Here is a 21,747-nt window from a genome sequence, read left to right as displayed (position 1 = left end):
AGTGTACAGGGGTCAGTAGGATGTATTGCAGTGTACAGAGGGCAATACCATGTAGAACAGTGTACAGGGGTCAGTAGGATGTATTGCAGTGTACAGAGGTCAGTAGGATGTATTGCGGTGTACAGAAGGCATTACCATGTAGAACAGTGTACAGGGGTCAGTAGGCTGTATTGCAGTGTACAGAGGTCATTACTATGTAGGACAGTGTACAGAGGTCATTACTATGTAGGGCAGTGTACAGGGGCCAGTAGGATGTATTGCAGCGTATAGAGGTCAGTAGTATGTAGGGCAGCCTACAGAGGTCATTATATGTAGGGCAGTGTACAGAGGTCAGTAGGATGTATTGCGGTGTACAGAGGGCATTACCATGTAGAACAGTGTACAAGGGTCAGTAGGATGCATTGCAGTGTACAGAGGTCATTACTATGTAGGGCAGTGTACAGAGGTCATTACTATGTAGGGCAGTGTACAGGGGCCAGTAGGATGTATTGCAGCGTACAGAGGTCAGTAGTATGTAGGGCAGCCTACAGAGGTCATTATATGTAGGGCAGTGTACAGAGGTCAGTAGTATGTAGGGCATCGTACAGAGGTCAGTAGGATGTATTTCAGTGTACAGAGGTCAGCAGAATGTATTGCAGTGTACAGAGGACATTACTATGTAGGACAGTGTACAAAGGGGTCAGTAGGATGTATTGCTGTGTACAGAGATCATTACCATGTAGAACAGTGTACAGGGGTCAGTAGGATGTATTGCAGTGTACAGAGATTATTACTATGTAGGGCAGTGTACAGGGGTCAGGAGTTTGTAGCAGTACAGGGGTCACTATCTTGCAGGGCAATACAGGGGTCAGTAATTATATGGCTGTGTATGGGGTCAGTGGCTTACTACAGGGGCTGTGTGTATAGGGTAGTGTACAGGTTCAGTAGGGTAGACTACAGAGGTAAGCAGTTTGTAGGGCAGATTATAAGGGTTAACTGAGCTGATTAGAGAGGTCATCAGGGAAGTGAACAGGGGTTAGCAGGGCAGAGGATGGGGTCCACAGGGCAGAGGACAGTGTGCCAGAAATGCAGACAAATCTACCTGTTCTAGCATGCCAATGCCCCCCAGCCCTCATGTCTGGTCCATCCCATATATGCCTGGTCCATCCCATATATGTCACACAGAAGCACCTGGGATGGACAGAAGAGAAGGCCAACAGAGACCAATGCAGCACACTGCAGCATATAGTTTCCTTGCAGTGCTCTGCAGGTGGAGGAGGAGCTGGGCTGAGGGTCAGCAAGGCAGAAATTGAACACTATCTATTCGTCACCTACCTTCAATCAATGTGTAGATCAGGAGCGATGGGTTTCTGACCTCTGAACTAGACTATCAAAAAAACTAAAAGTATTTTAAGGTTCTCAGTCTGTAATAGGGAGCAATGAAGGGTTCATTTTTTTAGCTATAATATATATTTGATAACATGTATGTAAACCCTGACAATCAACTTCTCTGATTTGCTCCAAATTGGTGTGTTAAAACTGAAGTTTAATCTGCTTATATTTTACCTTCCCTGGTATTTACATTCCCTCTCATTAGCACGTTAATGAAAATTTTCAAATCAAACTTCAACGGTTTTTATCACATACTTTATTTTAGACTTTGGAATGTCATCACCATACCCAACCACCCCGGATTCTATGGGACCGTCCCGCAATTTGAAGTAAGTCCCAGGGTCCCGCAGATCTGGGCTGGAGCACTGGCAGGGGCAGACTGACAACTCATGGGGCCCCCAGGCAATCAGAGATTATGGAGCCACACAGTATACACAAACACACACACACACACAGTATACAATCACACAGTATACACAGACATGTTTCTATTGGCTGAGAAGGTAGTGGAGAGCTGGGGCAGCTATAATCTCTGGATTTTTAGACCAAAAGGATGTCGGTAAGGGACATTTCTGAGACAGATGTAAAAAAACCCACAAATTTTTACATACTGTCCCTGGTTTTACTGAGGCTGGCAACCCTGATGGGGCCCCCTAGGGGCATGGGGCCCTCGGGCAGTGCCCGAGTGGCCCAATGGTTAGTCCGCCCCTGAGCACTGGGCTCCACTCTGTAGTTGTATCCTCAATGGGTGCAATGTGTGCTATCACACGCAGCACCAACTGAGGATTCCTTGGAGAAGATCTGGCTGGCAATCTCTGCTCCCCCTACTCAATGCAATCACCAGTTGATAGGACCGCTGGTGTTCTAGCAACCGATGACATCATTTGCAGGCCACCTCTCAGCCCACGTCCCGGCTCCGGATCCTCCTGTCAGTGACCCCGTTCCTCTCCTCTCAGCGGCCCTGATCTGGCCTATAAGGGGCCCTGATCCTGCGTATCAGCAGCCCCGATGCTCTCCTCTCAGTGGCCCCGATCCTGCCTATCATTGGCCCCGATTCTGCCTATCATTGGCCCCGATTCTGCCTACCAGCAGCCTAAGTGCTCTCCTTTCAGCGGCCCCGATGCTCTCCTCTCAACGGCCACGTTCCTGCCTGTCAGCGGCTTGTGGAAGGTAAGTGGAACTGAACTCCTTTTCACACAGAAGCACTCCACATGCTTCTCTGTGTTAGCACCAGGCACCCGGGAGGGCGGGGGGCATAGCCCACATTTGCTGGTGGGTGCCCTGGGTCCACAACTGCCCACATTGCTGCCCTCACATTTGGGGATGCCAGAGGTGTCTTTCCCCGCCTGTCAGGACTGAAGCATGGAGGCGGTGAAGTGCTGTGACACTCCTCGGCTCCATGCTACAATCACTGCACTGGGAGCTATCAGCAGCACTGTGCTTAAAAAAAGTACAGGAATAAATATTGATCTGCATTTGGGAGAGAGTTGGGGGGGGCATTAGTAAGAGCGGAGGGGGGGACTTGTGAGAGAGCTGGGGGGGCATTAGTAAGAGCGGAGGGGGGGACTTGTGAGAGAGCTGGGGGCATTAGTAAGAGGGGAGGGGGGATTAGTATGAGAGGAGGGAGAATTGGTGAGAGAGCGGGGGGGCATTAGTAAGAGGGGGGATTAGTATGAGAGGAGGGGGAATTGGTGAGAGAGCTGGGGGGCATTAGTAAGACTGGAGGAAGAATTGGTGTAAGAGGGGAGGGGGGATTAGTAAGAGAGGAGGGGGAATTGGTGAGAGAGCGGGGGGGGGGCATTAGTAAGAGGGGGGATTAGTAAGAGAGGAGGGGTAATTGGTGAGAGAGCTGGGGGGCATTAGTAAGAGGGGAGGGGGGATTAGTAAGAGAGGAGGGGGAATTGGTGAGAGCTGGGGAGCATTGATGAGAGAGTGTGGGGGGGCATTAGTGAGATATGGGGAGCATTGATGAGAGAGCTGAGTTTTCTTTAGCCACACCCTGTTAAGCCACTCCCACCATTAAGACTCTGGCCACACCCACATTTTGTCACAATGCACGCTGCAGCTCATTTACTCCCTCAATTGTCCCTCGTTCTGAAGTTCAAAAGTTGGGAGGTATGCATCACTCGTTTTTGGCTTCTCTATACAATGAAGGCAGATCATGGCTAATGGCAGGGGCAGTCAGGGCGCTGTACATAACTTCCTGAAAATATCACAGCACCCTGCCTCCGTACTCCTTTGAAGAGTCCTCAGCCTCAATACAAGCAGTGGATTGACTCTTTTGAGTTATTATGCAAATCTCAGCCTGGAGAAGTAGACAAGATGCATTTGCATACAGACTACCCTATATAGATCACCTACATGTGATGCTGAGCCTCCTTGATTGCAAAAACAGAAATCCAGGGACAGCAATATAGGAAAGAAAAGAGCTAGATGATGGACAGCCTCCAGCAAGGAAAGGAGATAGGCTTTATCATGTCAAAAATCCAGAGCTTTCCTGTGTCATGTTTTAATACACTTTTTTTTAAGTTTTCTGGTCACTCGTGTGACACATAGGCTCCTCATCCTCTCTGATCTTCCCTAGGGGCAGGGCGGATTAACATAGGGGCTATTGGAGCTGCAGCTCCAGGCCCCTTTCTCAAGATAGGCCCATTTGCCCAAAAAAAAAAAGTAAAAAAAAAAAAAAAAAGATTGACTTCGAGGATTGTAGCTCGGCAGCCAGGAGTCACAGAGACCCCACATTTGGGGGGTATATAGCTAAAGACCCACTCCAGCATTGGTTAAAATATGGGGCTGCTATCATGTATGGTTCCAGAGATACGGGGCTCCTTGTACAGACTATCAGAAACTACATACAGAGCGGCCAGTTTAAATACAAGCTGGGACACTCTGCAGCAGACTGAGAGGATGACCTCACAGTGCTTATAATAATTATTTGTATATTACTTATGATAATTAACCCCTTGGCAACCAGGCCCATTCTGAGACTTCTCTCCTACATGTAAAAATCATAATTTTTTTTATGCTAGAAAATTACTCAGAACCCTCAAGCATTATATATTGAATAGAAAAATGGTGTTGCGCTCCACAAAAAATACTAAATCAATTCAATAATTAGACAAATGATGATAAAAAATTTCACGCAAATACAAAAGTAGCTATATGTGACTATTCAGAATCAATTTATTCAAGTGTGCACCTTTTAAAGTGCATCAGTGCCAATCAGACAATGTTCAAACCAGTGTAATGTGAATGGTTAAATATTCCAAATAAGGATAATAAAATATTCCAAATAAAGTGCAAATAGTGAAAAATAAATAAATACTAAAATTACGGATAAGATTCAAACAATGAAAATAAATAAAAAATGCAATAAAAATCCAGGGTGTGTCTCAATCCATAAAGTGCATACAGTGAAGCAATGATAAGAAAAAGGTAAACTAAACAGTCTAGTAAAAAAATTATTTTGGAGCGTCTCTATTTATAACGTCAAAAGCAATCCATATCAAGCCATTTTTTTAGCAGACACCCTATGGAATAAAATGGTGACCTTTACAACTTTTTATGTTACACGATATTTGCGCAGCAATTTTTCAAAAGTTTTTTTTGGAAAGAAACTGTTTCATTCATTTAAAAAAACACAAAAGTTAGCACAATTTTTTGTTGTGTGTTTAAGCGATGCTGTACATTTTTTTACAGGTTACATGTTTAGAGTTACAGAGGAGGTCTAGTGCTAGAATTATTGCTCTCAGTCTAATGATCATGGCATATGTAACCTGTGTGTATCTGGCTCTGATACTAACCAGTGCCTACCCAGGGACTGACTAGTATCTCTCCCCAGCCTGTCCCCACACACCCTCTCACCTGCTGACCTGTGAATGGGGCAATCACTCCTGCAGTGTTATTGTGTTCTGCCAGTGAATACAATGATTAGTGTTTCTAACTATAGCTGGCAGCACTGATTGTTTTGTGGAAAACCTGACAGGCTGGTTGTACTCAAGTCGCTTAATAGATTGACTTGTGTAAAACCAGCTAGCCCATACATAGATCGACTATGACTGGTCTCTGCTTAATTGGTGTAATTTCAATCCATGTCTGGCCCGCTTAACAACTACGCAGTCCCTAATCATCCTTCCACAAACCTTTACATTTTTTCTTCCCAGATTACTTCATCCTCCTCTCCTATGCATAGTGCCCACTGTCATACTCTCCACACTTCTCTCCTATACATAGTGCCCACTGTCATACCCTCCACACTCCTCTCCTGTACATACTACTCACTGTCATACCCTCCACACTCCTCTCCTATACATAGTGCCCACTGTCATACTCTCCACACTTCTCTCCTATACATAGTGCCCACTGTCATGGCCTCCACACTTCCCTCCTATACATAATGCCCACTGTCATATGCTCCACACTCCTCTCCTGTACATACTACTCACTGTCATACCCTCCATACTCCTCTCCTATACATAGTGCCCACTGTCATACTCTCCACACTTCTCTCCTATACATAGTGCCCACTGTCATGCCCTCCACACTTCCCTCCTATACATAATGCCCACTGTCATACGCTCCACACTCCTCTCCTGTACATACTACTCACTGTCATACCCTCCATACTCCTCTCCTATACATAGTGCCCACTGTCATACTCTCCACACTTCTCTCCTATACATAGTGCCCACTGTCATGCCCTCCACACTTCCCTCCTATACATAATGCCCACTGTCATAAGCTCCACACTCCTCTCCTGTACATACTACTCACTGTCATACCCTCCATACTCCTCTCCTATAAATAGTGCCCACTGTTATACTCTCCACACTTCTCTCCTATACATAGTGCCCACTGTCATGCCCTCCACACTTCCCTCCTATACATAATGCCCACTGTCATACACTCCACACTCCTCTCCTGTACATACTACTCACTGTCATACTCTCCACACTTCTCTCCGATACATAGTGCCCACTGTCATACTCTCCACACTTCTCTCCTGTACATATTGCTCACTGTGATACCCTCCACACGCTTCTTTTATGCATAGTGCCCAATGTCATACCCTCTACACTCCTCTGCTGTGCATACTGTCCACTGTCATACCCTTCACACTCCTCTCCTGTACATAGTGTCTTCTGCCATACCCTCTGCACTCCTCTCATGTACATAGTGCCCACTGTTAGACCCTCCACATTCCTCTCCCTCACCTGCACATACTTCCCACTTTTATACCATCCATACTCCTCCCCTATGCCTCTTACCCACAAAAACTGTTCTTTAAAATTATACTGAATATCCTCAATGTTACCAGCTCTAGAATGGGCACACTTTTGTCAGTCCAACTAAAGGAAATCTCACAGTCCTCATATTTATTCTGCCCCATTATTAGTACTTATTTAATTTTGTAATTACTATTGTGATGTATAGAGGAACATAGGGGATGTCAGCTACTCTAAATATAGCACTTGTAAAGAGCGTCCCTGAAAATATTTTTGAAATGTTGACAACTATGTACTTAGGCACTGCCCAAGGGCCACAGGGTCAGTAGGGGGCCCCATGAGAGGCTCCTGTGATATTAAAGCGGTAGTAAACTTTTATAACATTACTACTTTTTAGAGGCCCTGGGGTAGGTTATGCCATAATGTACAAGTATGCCCAGCATATTAGCACATTAGGGTACACTTAAATTGTCAGACTGAGCCCTCCAGTGCTGTGCTGTGATCAATCCGGCGGGGCCCGGGCACTTCCATCTTCACCCGGTCTTCCTTCTGGGTTCTGTGCCTTCGGTCACTTGCCTTGGCCAGGCTGCGTTGATGCCATTCCCACACATGCTCATGTGCATCCTCTTTCTCTCATCCCCCTTTCTCTCTCATCCTCCCTCCCTTACCCCTCACACCCTATTTCATCCCCTTTCTCTCTCTCATCATCCTCCCTCTCTCTCTCTTTAATTTAATTTGTTATAACAAAAAATAGTTTGCATTTTTATTTATTTATTGTTTATAAAAGGCCCCACCAAAATCCTCAGCATCAGGCCCATGATGTTCTTAATCTGGCCCTGCCTAGGGGTGGGTGGTCCCTGGAGATACAGAGGCAATGAGGTCAGCTTCACTCTCTGCATAAATAGCCTGTGAAAATAGGATGTCATGGTGAGGCCCTGATGATGTGGCAGGGCCCTGACACCTTTCATTCATAGCATGTCCTCAGTCTTCCACTGGACATTATTTATATACTGCATCGTGTGGCAAAAATAAAGTACTGCAGGGGAAACCTTCGGATTGAAGGTAAATGTTGCAGCCTGAGTTATTTTTTATTTTTTTAAAGGGACTGGGGGCCCTTATTTAGACAAAAATGGCACAAGGTTGGGTCCAAAGGAGATAAAAGATAGGGAAATATCTAATCTAAATGTATTATAGAGATGTACTGCATATATTGTAATATGGGGAGACTGGGGTCACCGGCCAGCTTGTAAAACCGCTTGTAAAACTTTATTGAGTTGTCAAAGACAAGCCAACAAAAACAGCAGAAGTAAAGGCAAACAGTCCATAATTCTGGTATACAGTTGTGTTCAAAATAATAGCAGTCCAACATCACTAACCAGATCAAGCACTATTTTGGGTATAAATTATATTTCTACTAGGGATGGGCTTCATGTTCGGGTCGAACATGAGTTAGACTCGAACATTGGCTGTTCACCCATTCGCTGAATAGCGAACAATTTGGGGTGTTCACGGCAAATTTGAAAGCCGCGGAACACCCTTTAAAAGTCTATGGGAGAAATCAAAAGTGCTAATTTTAAAGGTTAATATGCAAGGTATTGTCATAAAAAGTGTTTGGGGACCTGGTATCTTCCCCAGGGGACATGTATCGTTGCAAAAAAAGTTTTAAAAACTGCAGATTTTTTGGGAACAGTGATTTTATTAATGCTTAAAGTGAAACAATAAAAGTGTAATATTCCTGGGGGCTGTCTATGTTATGCCTGTAAAGTGGCGAATGTGTCCCGTGTTTAGAACAGTCCAAGTGAAAAATGACATTTCTAAAAGGAAAAAAAGTCATTTAAAAGTACTAGTACTAGCGGCTATAATGAATTGTCGGTATGGGAATACACATAAAAGTTCATTGATAAAAAGGGCATGGGATTTTCTCAACCAAAATGTAAAAAAAAAAAATGCGTGGGGGTCCCTTCAGGTCTGGTATGGATATTAAGGGGAACCCCGCACCAATATTAAAAAGAAAATGGTGTGGGGTCCCCCCAAAAATCCATACCAAACCCTTATCCGAACAGCTGACCTGGCCGGCCGCAGGAAAAGAAGGGGGGACGTGAGACCGCCCCTCTCCTGAACCATACCAGGCCACATGCCCTCAGCATTGGGAGGGTGCTTTGGGGTAGCCCCCCAAAGCACCTTGTCCCCATGTTGATGGGAAGAAGGGCCTCATCCCCACAACCCTTGCCCGGTACTTATGGGGGTTTGTGGGCAGAGGGCTTATCTGAATCTGGAAGCCCCCTTTAACAAGGGGACCCCCAGACCCCGCCCCCCCCGTGTGAATTGGTAATGGAGTACAAATGTACCCCTACCATTTTGCAAAAAAAGTGTCAAAAATGTTAAAAAAGACAATAGACGGTTTTTGACGATTCCTTTATTGATGTCTTCTTCTTTCCCCACTTCTTTTTCCATCTACTTTCTTCTGGTCTTCCTTCAGTTTTCCTCTTCTTCCTCCATCTTGTTCTTCCCTCGCTTATTCCTCTATCTTCCTCCGATCTTCTTGTCCGCCATCTTTCTCCGGCTTCTTCTTCTCCGCTACGTCCTCTGCACGATCCGCCTCAATGGGAGTCTTCCGCTGTGTGACGCTTCTGTTCAGGTGACAGTTCTTATATAACGGAGGGCAGGGCCATCCGGTGAACCCGCCCACTCTGACGCATGGGGACTTCCCTATGGCTTTCCCTGTGTTGTCAGATGGGAGCAGCGCCACCCGTTTCCCTAACGCACCACCCTTTGGTGGTGGTAACCAGTGCGGTACCAGACAGAAGGGCCTATTCAAACCCTCAGAAATGGACACAGAGAGCATAATTCTGCCTACAGAAAGAGGCTCAATTCCACCCAAAGAGCACCCTCAGAGTGGGGTCTAATTCCACCCACAGAGGACCCACAGAAAGTTGACACCATTCCATCAGCAGTGGACACACAAAAATGTGTCATTTTACATCATGAGCACACAAGTATTTTTTCTTTTTATTAAATCAAAAAGCCATGACATGCAGTGAAAATTAAATGCTAACTTCAGCTGAAGTTTAGCATCAAGAACTTAAAAAAAAAAAGAATACTTATTTTTTAAGTAAACGTCTACAAAAGCGCAACAATGGAGTATGTCAACCTCTTGAAGTGGCCACTGTAATACTTTTGGCTATATACACCATTACAACAAGTTAAACTTGGATAACATAGTCCCTTTTTCTTTAGTTTCCACAATATAAACATAGGCAGAAGCACAGAATTGGACCAAGAACATGGAAAAGAGCTCTTTCACCAACCTTAGTAGGCCATACATTTACAAAAAAAACAAATTTTTATGAATGTATGGCGTGATGGATTTAGTAAAGGAGCTTGGATTACCAAGCATCAGGAGACATACATTTGAGAAGGTAGTTCAAATTTCGATGCCTACAAATACAGAGTACTGTAAAAAAATGTTCTATCCAAAAATGTAGAGACATCTGGAGTGCCTTGGTACCTGACTTTGACGGGGATGATTGGGATGACATGTGGGGCTACCCGTTTCAGACCCTAGTCTCGGCTAGGGACAGACTTATTCAGTTTAAATTACTGCATAGAATATATTACACCCCAGCTAGACTGGCCAGAATTTATGGTACGGGTGCGGAGGGATGCTGGCGTTGCACAGCTGACCGAGCTGACTTTGATCATGTGTTTTGGCTGTGCCCACAGATTGTTGAGTTCTGGAGGGGTGTAACGCAGGTCTTACAGTCTGTACTTTCGGTGCCGATTCCGGTCACGGTCGCGACGTGTTTGCTCGGGCTGGTGGAGGAGTTGGCACCTCGAAAGGCGCAGAGGACTCTGATTTCTTTGGCGTTATTTTATGCCCGTAAAGCTATCCTGTTATGCTGGAAGAAACCTGCACCTCCAACGATTTCCTACTGGAAGGGTTTAATTAATAAAGCTTTGCCGTTATACAAAGCCACTTATCTCAGTAGAGGGTGTCCTACTAAGTTTGAGAGGGTGTGGAGATGCTGGCTTGATGCTGCAGATACTGTGAATTAAGTGCTAGGCGGGAGGTGCACTCTCTGAGGGGTGGGGGAGGGGCGGGGAGGGTGATGCTATATTTGGGTTGGTCTACATCTTCATTCTGGGTATTCAAATTGTCGGTTACGATACGAGTCATTTTTGTTGTATGGGAGATACGGTTGTGTTCATAAAATGAGCTAAGAAGTTGAGCGGAGGGCTGCACAAGGAGGAGTTTGTTGGGTGGGGGGTGGGGGTTTGGGGGCTCTGTTTTGGGGCTCCTTTTGTAATGTTTGTATGTTATATGTGTGTTTAAAAATATTCAATAAACATAAATTTTCAAAAAAAAAAAAAAAAAAATTTTTTTTTTGCAAGACAAAAATAACAAACATTTTTATATAGTGAATTGACCATTTTTATTATAGGGAAATTACCTTAAACAACCCTTAACCACTGACATGTTCGATAAATTACCGCATGAGAAATGCGATAGTTACCGAACAATCAAAAAAATTCCGCATTAGTAATTTAATGCTAAATTCTTAGTGAATTGAACTTTCACAACGGATTTACCGCATGCGTTATTTTACCGCATTTTACTTGCTGTTATTTAACTCTTAGTGAATTGACCCCATAGACCAGAAGAACAACGTATTTTGATTAAAAAGTTGATTGGAGAGGGGAAAACATATAAATAAGTGCAGAAACTGCTCAGCTAATATGATCTCAAATGCTTTAAAATGGCAACCAAAACCAGGAAGACGTGGAAGAAAGCAGAAAACTACCATTCAAATGGATGGAAGAATACAGTAGCCAAAATGGCAAAGACTTACCCAATGATCAGCTCCACGGTGATAAAAGAAGGTGTAAAGTACTGTAACAATTATAAGACGCCTATGTGAAACCAAGATATCAACAATAAGCCCCCAAAAGTCCCATTGTTGGGAAAACGACATGGGCTGAAGAGATTAGAATTAGCAAAACATTGACTAGCCTAAAGAGAAATGGCGCAATATTTTGTAGAATGATGAAAGCAAGATTGTTCTTTTTAGGTCTAGGGGCCGCAGACTGTTGGTCAGACAAGCCCCAAACACTGAATTCAAGCCACAGTACACTGTCACAGTGAAGCATTGTGGCACAAGCATCATGATATGGGGATGTTTCTCATACTATGGTGATGGGCCCATTTATCGCATAACAGGTATCATGGATCAGTTTGAAAACATCAAAATCCTTGAAGAGATCATGTTGCCTTATGATGAACAGGAAACGCCCTTGATATGGGTGTTTCAACAAGACAACGACCCCAAACACACCAGTAAGCAAACAGCATCTTGGTTCCAGACCAACAAGATTAACGTTATGGAGTGGCCAACTTAATCCTCTGACTTTTTTTTTTTTTTATCAAATAAAGGTTTATTGTAACAAAAAAAGTTATACAGTACAACCATGTTGTGTACAAGCTAGTAGTCCAACTAAAATTTCCATATTACAAAGTAAGGGGTGTATAGCATAACTTCAACTACAGTCTAATAATGAACAACCACAATAATGCTTTAATCGCTTGCACATAGGATTTTCTAAGTAACATATTTTAACAGAATTAGAAGAAACTGATAAAAACAAAAAAGAGAAAACAAAACAAAAACAAAGATAGCCTGGAATACATCTGGTCGGCTTATGAGAGGAATATACTAAAGCACACACCAGTTATTCCAAATTTATAATAGAGATAGGAATCCTACCTCTCTACAGTAGGGAAGACCCAGCTCTCTAAATCTGCTACAATCTAATAAGAATCAGCTGTTCAGGCACCACCCTTGGGGTATCCAACCAAAGTTGCCATATATTCATAAACTTTTTTGGGGATTTCCTATGAGTATAGTTTTTTTTTCTCTTAATAGGATAGTATTGACCTGTTGAATCCACTGCGTGCCCGTTGGTGAATGGTTTGATAATCAAAACCTTGCTATCAATTTTCTGGCTAAATATAGCAGCCGAATAAGGGCTGTATATATAGGAATGCTATATAATTCCTCATCTGGTCATCCAAACAAACACGTCAATGGGTCAATGGCCAACTGGACTTGATATCTACGGTTAATGGTTGTCACCACCTGTCCCCAATACCTCACTACTTTTGGACACTTTCATAGCATGTGTATGAAGTCACCATTATGGACTTGGCATTTGGGACAAATGGGAGTCTCACGCCTACCCCAAGCATGCAGCTGCACTGGAGTACTATATGTATGGTGGAGAATTAAAAGGTGGGACAGCTTCTGAGCTGCCGATACTGAAACTAGGGGACCAACAGTCAAGATCTGTGCCCATCTCTCTCCATCTATTGGTCCGACAGCCCTTTCCCATTTTTCTCGACAAGGCAGAAGATCAGAGGCTTGAATACATGTCAATAAATGTAAATAGGTCAGAGAAATAATACCCTTTTTCTCTTTTTGCATACAAATGGATTCTAAGAAATTGGATTCGACCAATCGCATTGGAAGAGCATCTACCTTGTACCGAAGCAGCATGACATAGCTGCAAATATAAAAAATAAAAACTGAAAATCTTCCTCCAACCAGTCAAATTGCTTTAACCTAGATTCGGTAAACAATTGGGAGATATATTTGCCTTCCAATAAAATTTTTATTCAAGTGAAATAGCATAACAAACAAAATAAATCACATTAAGCAATTTCAATAAACAAATATTGTTTGACGATGATTTGTTGATGTTGGACAAAAACCTGTATCAGCTTGCACCCCTAAATACAGCATCGTTGCCCTCAGAGTGCTGAGGATTAGATGCCTGAAATTGCTACAGGGACTGTGACTGAGTTTACAGAGTTTCAAATGGACTGGCTGTCCGCTTAACATTCAGCAATATTTAAGGCTGCTACTGAAGAATAGTTGATCTCTGAGGAAGTGGATGTGTCCCCGAAATGCTTCAGCCTATCAACATTGCCAATTGTTTGGTCATCCATCGCCCCATTGATTGACCATCAAAGAGTGTCATGCGTATTACTTCTGTTTCTGGGAGTGAAGTATAAAAAGTCCTGAAATATCTGAGATTGATGCGATATTAAAGAATCTGAGGTTGAGAACCTGCTTTGGTCATTGATGACAGAGGAACACCAGAGAAAGATTACTCATAACGAAGTGCCTGTTAACCCTTTGGGTTCTGGTGAGTGTGTTACCATAAGGGGTGTCACCGGCTGTCAAGCTCTTTTTGCACTGGTTATCTTATCTTGGAGATGGACTTTTCTTTTTGTTTCTCATCATTTGATTGTTTCAACTGAAATCCCATCCTTAGATGCGTGGGACTTTTTAAGGACATTACTGTGGTGTTTTTTATAACCATGGGACTATCACCCTCTTAAGATTGATTGTTTTGTTGTTTTAGCGCTGTCAATATGGTATATATTGGACAATAGATTTACGAGAGCCATATACTATATAATTTTTATAATAAACAAATATTGCATGACAATTATTAATGTCTAATCCGGTTACATTAACATAAACATGAACTCAAGAACTGAAACCAGCTGAGACATCATTTGTAAAAAGGAAAACTGGAAAGACTTATGTGATATCACCTTCATAAACAGTACAGTATCCTGAGAAATAGGTTAAGTGATTAACAAGGGGGGGGGGGGGGGAGGTATAGGGGAACACAGAAGGAGGGTAGAAAAGAATAGAATAGAAATAGAAATAGAGAAGGAGCAAGACTGTATTCCGAGGCAGCCCTCACAGAGGGGTTCTCACCATCGCCTTCCGATAAGGACCAGGCGGGGCCAGACATAGACATAATTGGACTTTCCGCTAAGGTCGAGGAGCCCCTCAACCCGTGGACAAGCTATCAAATGCGTCTGAGTACTTAAACTGTACCCATGGGGACCATGTTTTGTGAAATTTTTCAGATGATTCATTGGCTATAGCCAGAGTCTCTTCCATTGCAAATATACGGTTTACCTCCCTCAGCCATTCTCCAACTGTTGGGGTTGAAGTTGACTTCCAATATCTAGGGATCAGGGATTTAGCGGCAATGAGGAGGTGTTTTGACAAGGACCTTTTGTATCTACCCAGGGGACAATCAGAAATATGTAGCAAGCAACATGCCGGTGTAAGTCGCAGATTCATGTTCGTAATGCGTAAAATTAAGTCACAGATTTTTCCCCAAAATACAGAGATCCGGGGGCAATTCCACCAGATGTGCAGCATGTCTCCTTTAGCCTCACCACACCTCCAGCAAAGGTCTGTGGAAGCAGGGTACCATCTCTTTACTTTCTCTGGGGTGGCATACCATTGTGACAAAAGCTTGTAAGAGTTTTCCTGAAGCCTAGTGCTAATAGAGCACTTATGCGCCAGAATACATGCATTTTGCCACTGCAGGTCAGTAAAATGGATCTGGAGCGATGTTTCCCATTGGTCCCTAAAACGGACCGGGTCCGTATTGCCGTGCTGCTGTAGACATGCGTACATAAGTGATGTTGTCCTCTCCATCGGTTTGCCCTCAAAGCAAATAGCTTCAAAAGGGGTAGGAACTCTCAACATCTCCTTCTGTCCCTTGGGGTCAAGTAAGTAGTGGCATGCCTGTCTATAATTCCAAAAAGGGAGTTCCCAAGGTTCAAGGTCACCCAGCAAGCTATCATGTGAAAGGATCTGTCCGGACCGTTTCAGATGTAGAGCCAGAAGGGGTGATGTACCCCTCAAGGCAAATGTTCTCGTGCCCATTCCTGGAGGGAAATCCGGGTTATTCAACAGGGGGGTTAGGGGTCCCGGTGAGGAAGCAATCCGATAATCTGCGGTGGTTTTGTGAAAGACCTGTAAAGTAGCTTTAAAGAGAGGGTGCTGCAACAATTCTGGGGGGCATTTAGCCCAGGGTATCCACGGGGAGAATTTTAAAGGGGTGTGGGAAACTGTCTCTTCTAACGCCACCCAGTCCTTATTTTCAGTGTGACAGTGCCAATCTATAACTCTGGCCAGATGCGCGGCGTATTAGTAAAGCTTGAAATTCAGAAAACCTAAGCCACCTACTGCTTTCGGCCTCATAAACAAACGAAGGCCAATGCATGGCTTCTTGCCGGCCCATACAAATCTCCAGAGCACAGATTGTAACTGTTTAAAGAAGTTGGCCGGTACCGCGACTGGTAATGTGTGAAAAAGATAAAGTAGTCTAGGGAGTACCACCATCTTTATTATGACCGCTCTCCCAAACCAAGAGAAGAACTTAAGGGACCATTTAGCTAAGTCAGATTGAATCCGCTGCAGCATGGGTGTAAATTTTTTTGGAGAAGACGCTGCTAAGCTGAGGAGGTAGCAGGATTCCTAAATATTTGTGCGCACTTACCACCCATTTAAAGGAATTGTTTGTTTGTACCTGTGCCTGAGCCTCGTGCGGGAGCAAAATATTCATGGCCTCTGACTTGGTATAATTGATCTTAAGATTAGAGATATAGCCATAGATAGTGTGGTAGTACGGAATCTCCAATCCTGGGACCGGGTTTTGGGAACAGCCAGCAGTCTGGCTGGATGATTGCACAGGTGGGTCTTGGGCTTAAAACAAAGCCAACACCATGGTTCTGGGCTCCACCCTCCCGAGGAGTCCAGGCGTGTAAGGGAGAAGAAGTGTGCATGTCTGCACAGGTCGGTCTGTCAGAGCAGACAGAGGGTCCAAGCTTGTGGGCTGAAAAAGAAGCTAGTAAAGAGTGCTGAGGTACTGGGTGTACAGGAACTCTGTTATAGAGCCAAGAGGGCTGCAGCAGAAGTCTGAGCAGCAGTGCTGCTAAAGAGAGCCAGGTGGCTTGGTATTTTTGGTTCTACGTACATTATTGCTGTGGAAAGCTGAAACCCCTGTGTGGGCAACTATTTTGTTATCAGACTTTTCTTTCTTTAATAAAAGTGGGCCTACAAGCCCTTAAAACGGCATATCTGGCGTGGACTCAGCTCACTGGTAAGCTCTACCTTTAAGCTAAAATAACCCCCAAATATTACAAGTGGTGTTCGAATGCGGGCACAAGACGGTGGAATCCGGGTCCTTGCTCTACAGTAAGTTCAAGTCAGGAACTATTGGCTGTGTGTGGAAGTGCAGCCAGGCAAAAGGCATTGCGTGTTGCAGGTGGTGTACCTGTGAATGAAAAGTCAAAAAAAAATTTTCTCTTGCTATGAACTGTGTTTGTGTGCATGAGACAGCACAATCAGTGTGTGCAATGTGCAGGTGAGGAAAGCTTGCATTAAGAGAAAAGCAACTTGCTTTAAAAGAGACACTAAAAGAGGCAAGGTTTGCTGAAATGAGAGACAGAGCTCTGTGGTTGGAGGGGTTGTTACCACCCAAACGAGCCCCATACATACCTGATCAGAGTGTATCAAGGAGAAAAAGGGCTGGGGTTGTCCCTAGCAACCCTGGTGCAATGAGTGCACAGGTGACTGCTGTTATAGAGAGTCCACCAGCATTTGAATCTGCAGTGGATTGGTGCAAGCGGCATTTAGCAGCACTGGACCAAGCTACAGAGGAAAGGAAGCCAACCCTCAGTGCAAGGGGAAAGCCGCTGGATGTTCATAACTGGAAGAGTGCTGTTGTTGCCCCTGGCAAAGCTGATGCAGTTAAAACAGCTAATGTGAAAGATGTGAATGTGTCACAGTATGAGACGGGATCCAGCAGAGAGAAGCCCATGCTATATGCAAGGAGCGAGGCTGATCAAAGGCTGAGGATGAGAGTGCTTGCCCATAGCAACGCAGAGGAAGCCAGTCGGGCTGTCTCTGTACCATGGGCTATGTCTAATAAGGATCGTGGAAAGTGGCTTAAGGAGGAGCCAATTTATCATGTTGGAAAGAGCCAGCAAAGTTCTGCTGGGAGAGTGCGGTCTCCCATGGCAACCGGAGTGAAATTTATGCCTGAAAGGAGCTGCAGTAGAGGTTTGGTTCAGCGTCCCCACAAAGAGGCCTGTGCATTCCGGCCAGCTGGGAATCACCAGGAGAGAATCGCTTTGGGAAAAAATCGTCCAGTACCATGCCTGGAAGGTGGCCAGCTGGGGCATGGCATGTTTTCTTGCCCTAGGTTGTGGAATACGGCTGGAGATAATGTTGCTGAGAAAGTTTTGTCTGTAGGCTCAGATTCCGGTGAAAATATGTTTGCAGTCACCCCTAGCAACAAGAAGTTTCCTGTTGTGCCTGCAGGGGGTGCTAAACGGTGGGAGATGCCTGCTGTAGTTTCATCCCATGGCCACCAGGAGGAATTGGCCAGTAAAAGTGCAGCAGAGGACTGGTGCATAAGACAACGTACTCAAATGAAGATGGTGACACCAACTACTGCAGTGGGTAAGACTGTCTTTAATGAAATGGGGGCTGAAACTGCTGATTTCATGTGTAAAAGGACTGGTTACGAGACTGTCCATGACGATGTGAGAGTGACCCCAGTTAGTAGGGCCACTGAATGTGCACTTGAGAATGACTTTTCCCTATATAGTGGGAATGCAAGGGTTAAAATCCAAATAGAACCTGTGTTGATGACTAAAAGTGTTGTGTCTAATGACTATCAGGCTTAAGTTGACCATGGGCTAGGACAGCCTACAAATGCGAAAAATGCTATAAGTGTTAATGTTAATGAAAAGTTTGCTGCTGTTGGGAAAACGTTTGCTCTGAAAGAACCTGGGGTTATCAAAAAGGGGCCGTTGCCTGTTGCAACTGGTGGTAAGACGGCACAGTTGTCCACAGGAATCTCCAGGGAACTTCATGTGTTGGAGTCAGAGGTTGCCCTGGACAACTGCGATGTCACTCTGGTGGGACAGAATGGAACTGTACCGTGTAATGGTAATGTGTTAGTGCAAGCCGCTAGTACTAAAAATGTGCAGGTAAATGGTGGATTAACACAACCTGTGAAAAATGCAAAGGTGTGTGAGGCTTATGAAATGCAAGCTGAGAAAGGTGGTGAATATGGTGTATTGCAACCTGTGCTACCACAGTCTGACATGATTTACAATGACTGGTGTAATGAGTCTGCAACTAAGCCAGTCTGTTCTTATGTGTCTCCTTGGGCAGATGGATCGGTGCTGAGGAGTACCGCAGAAGGGAGCGCACATACAACAGATTGGGATAGTTGGAGCAAAAATCTTATCTCCCTGATAGATAAGGCTTTTATGCACAAAAATAAGGTGGACACGGTTTCTGCTGGGCCAGCAGGAGGGGCTGCAGAACAGCCTGTACCTGAGGGCGCGGTGGCTGCTGCAGGGGTTAACCCTGGTGAGCAGGATGAACCAAATAAGGGCACAGCAGAGACATTGTCCGTGGCCCACAAAACTGAGGTTGGCATGGAGTGTCAAAGTGACGTTGTCACTGGTAATGTTCTGGAGCAGTTCACTGATGCTGAGCCTGAGAAGTTGGGTATGAGTCCAGCAATTGGCAGCGCTCTGGTGGAGCACCAGGCTGTGTTTACCTCCAGCTGCGAGAAGGGTCCGTTAACCGTCGCAACTTTTCAAGTCTCAGCAAGTGAGTCTCTCTGCATCCCCAGTGTCATGAAAATCCCCAGGAAGGACTTGGGTCTGGAGTCAAGGGCCTGGTTTATAACCGAAGCATTAAAAGAGATGCTTGAACTTTGGGATGTACAGCCAATCTATACTAGTGTGTCTCCTCCACAGTCTGATGGTCTGGTATTGCGGAGTACCACTAGGTGGAACACTGTATGGCAGGCTGTACAGAGCAAAGCAAAACGGGACAGGAATGGTTTATTCCTAAATTTGCTACTTTTGTTAAAATTTGCTGCTACGTATGCTGCTGGACTACGTGCAGAAGAAATATTTGAGACAGACTTTAGAGAAGTTGAAAATAAGCCTAAAATGTCTGTGGTTACACCTCCTAACAGCCAGATGGGAAGCATTTCTGCTGCTATGGTCCAGTGTGGTGCTGGTCAGTTGGTGAAGGGCGTGTATACTGCACCAGTAGAAAAACCACATGAGGTGGAAGGGCCATGTGTGGACCTGAAAGCAGCAGAGATCCTGACCAGGGCTCAAACAAAGGTGGTTAAAGAGACTGAGGTCCCCAGTCCAGTGGTTGGTTTAGGTGACAAACCTAATAAGGTCCCCGGGACAGGGGAATGGGCAAGGAGCGTGGTAAAAATTGTATGTGGATCAGACGAGAGCTGGCCTGTTCCGGTGGATAAAAATACAGATGGCATCAGAACGGGTCAAGTGGTAGGACAGCTGCCTGCAGAGTGGGTGAACCCAGGGGAGGTGGCGTCCTGTGAGGTTCCTGTGGGTGATGGCGGCCCTCTGGTATGTGTGCCCTCTGCAGACTCTGCCCTAGCAAATGTTGGAAAAAAAGGCATTGGTGACATGTGCAACATTGAGAGGTCTAATGTTGGTTTGAATATGTCTGTCAATGATGAACCAAATAATGTATTAATGGTACATGATAATGTGGTGTCCAAAGGTACAGGTAAACCTGATAATCAATTAGTGACTGCTGAGTCAGGTACCAGAAATAAGAGGTGGGTTTCCGTTCTAAACACTATAGAAATAGGCCCCCTACAGTCTCAGAACAGTACTGCTGAGAGAGTTTTGGGGAAACCTGAAGCGTGGAGGCAGAAGGGTTGGTAGGAAGACCAACGGGAACCCATTAAGATTTCAGGAGAGGAAGTGCTTAAGGAAAATGCACTCGGAAGAAAAGTTGGGAAGGTCGCATCAAAGCTCATAGCAGAATGACAGTTAGGCTTAGAGGGAGACACCAAAGGAGGCATTGGGTGGAGTTCCCCGTTAGGAGAAGCGAGGTTGGACAGGAGGGTACTTCTGTAAATGGTATCTGGCACAGAGGTGCCAAAAGTAACTTGGGTGTTCCGCCCTCTGGGTCGAAACAAAGGGGGGGGGGATATGTGGTAGTACGGAATCTCCAATCCTGGGACCGGGTTTTGGGAACAGCCAGCAGTCTGGCTGGATGATTGCACAGGTGGGTCTTGGGCTTAAAACAAAGCCAACACCATGGTTCTGGGCTCCACCCTCCCGAGGAGTCCAGGCGTGTAAGGGAGAAGAAGTGTGCATGTCTGCACAGGTCGGTCTGTCAGAGCAGACAGAGGGTCCAAGCTTGTGGGCTGAAAAAGAAGCTAGTAAAGAGTGCTGAGGTACTGGGTGTACAGGAACTCTGTTATAGAGCCAAGAGGGCTGCAGCAGAAGTCTGAGCAGCAGTGCTGCTAAAGAGAGCCAGGTGGCTTGGTATTTTTGGTTCTACGTACATTATTGCTGTGGAAAGCTGAAACCCCTGTGTGGGCAACTATTTTGTTATCGGACTTTTCTTTCTTTAATAAAAGTGGGCCTACAAGCCCTTAAAACGGCATATCTGGCGTGGACTCAGCTCACTGGTAAGCTCTACCTTTAAGCTAAAATAACCCCCAAATATTACAATAGAAAATGCCTTTAATAAGTTGGGAATGGACATGTGGTGCTGTGTCAGAAAAAACAATAAATCGCCAGCGTACGCCGCTGTTTTATAGGTTTTAGATCCGACTTGGAAGCCTGTGATAGCGGGAGTTTGGTTAACAACGCGTATGAAAGGTTCCAGGGAGAGTATAAATAGGAGGGGCGATAAGGGGCAGCCCTGCCTAGTCCCGTTTTTAATATGTACCGCCTCTGATAGGGTTCCATTAATTTTTAACTGCGCTGTGGGGTTCCTGTACAGGGCGGAGATCCAGGACAGCATGTGAGATTTCAAACCTATATGAGCGCAGGTTGCCAACAGGTAGTCCCACACAACCCTGTCGAAGGCCTTCTCCGCGTCAGTAGACAGGAGAAGGCCCTCGAGTCCCAACCTGTGGCAGTGGTGGATCAGGTTCAGGGCCTTGGTCACATTGTCTCTGGATTCCCTCCCCGGCATGAACCCAGCCTGTTCCGGACCAATTATGTGGGATAGAAAGGGGCTTAAGCGATTCGCTATTATTTTGGCCAGAATTTTCAAATCTCGGTTGAGAAGGGAAATGGGCCTGTAACTAGCACAATCCGACGGGTCCTTGCCTGGTTTAGGGAGCACCATAATATGTGCCCCCAAGAACATGGAAGGAATTTGGTGAGGTTCCATAAGAAAATTAAGTGTTTTCAAAAGCGGGTTTTCCAGGATATTCACAAATGTCTTGTAATAGTGAGCTGACA

General features: G+C 45.0%; 1 protein-coding gene across 2 annotated transcripts in view; it reads left to right on the top strand.

The window, feature by feature from the left end:
• The window catches only part of LOC143924941 (NXPE family member 4-like), a 77,037-nt gene that overhangs the window by 40,430 nt on the left and 14,860 nt on the right, over positions 1 to 21,747 (top strand). The window lies entirely within an intron of this gene.

This window comes from Lithobates pipiens, unplaced genomic scaffold (assembly GCF_037356315.1).
Source record: "Lithobates pipiens isolate NorthernLeopardFrog02 unplaced genomic scaffold, aLitPip1_a1.2 Scaffold_22, whole genome shotgun sequence".
NCBI classification, from domain to species: domain Eukaryota; kingdom Metazoa; phylum Chordata; class Amphibia; order Anura; family Ranidae; genus Lithobates; species Lithobates pipiens.
This window is presented reverse-complemented; position numbering and strand designations above follow the sequence as displayed.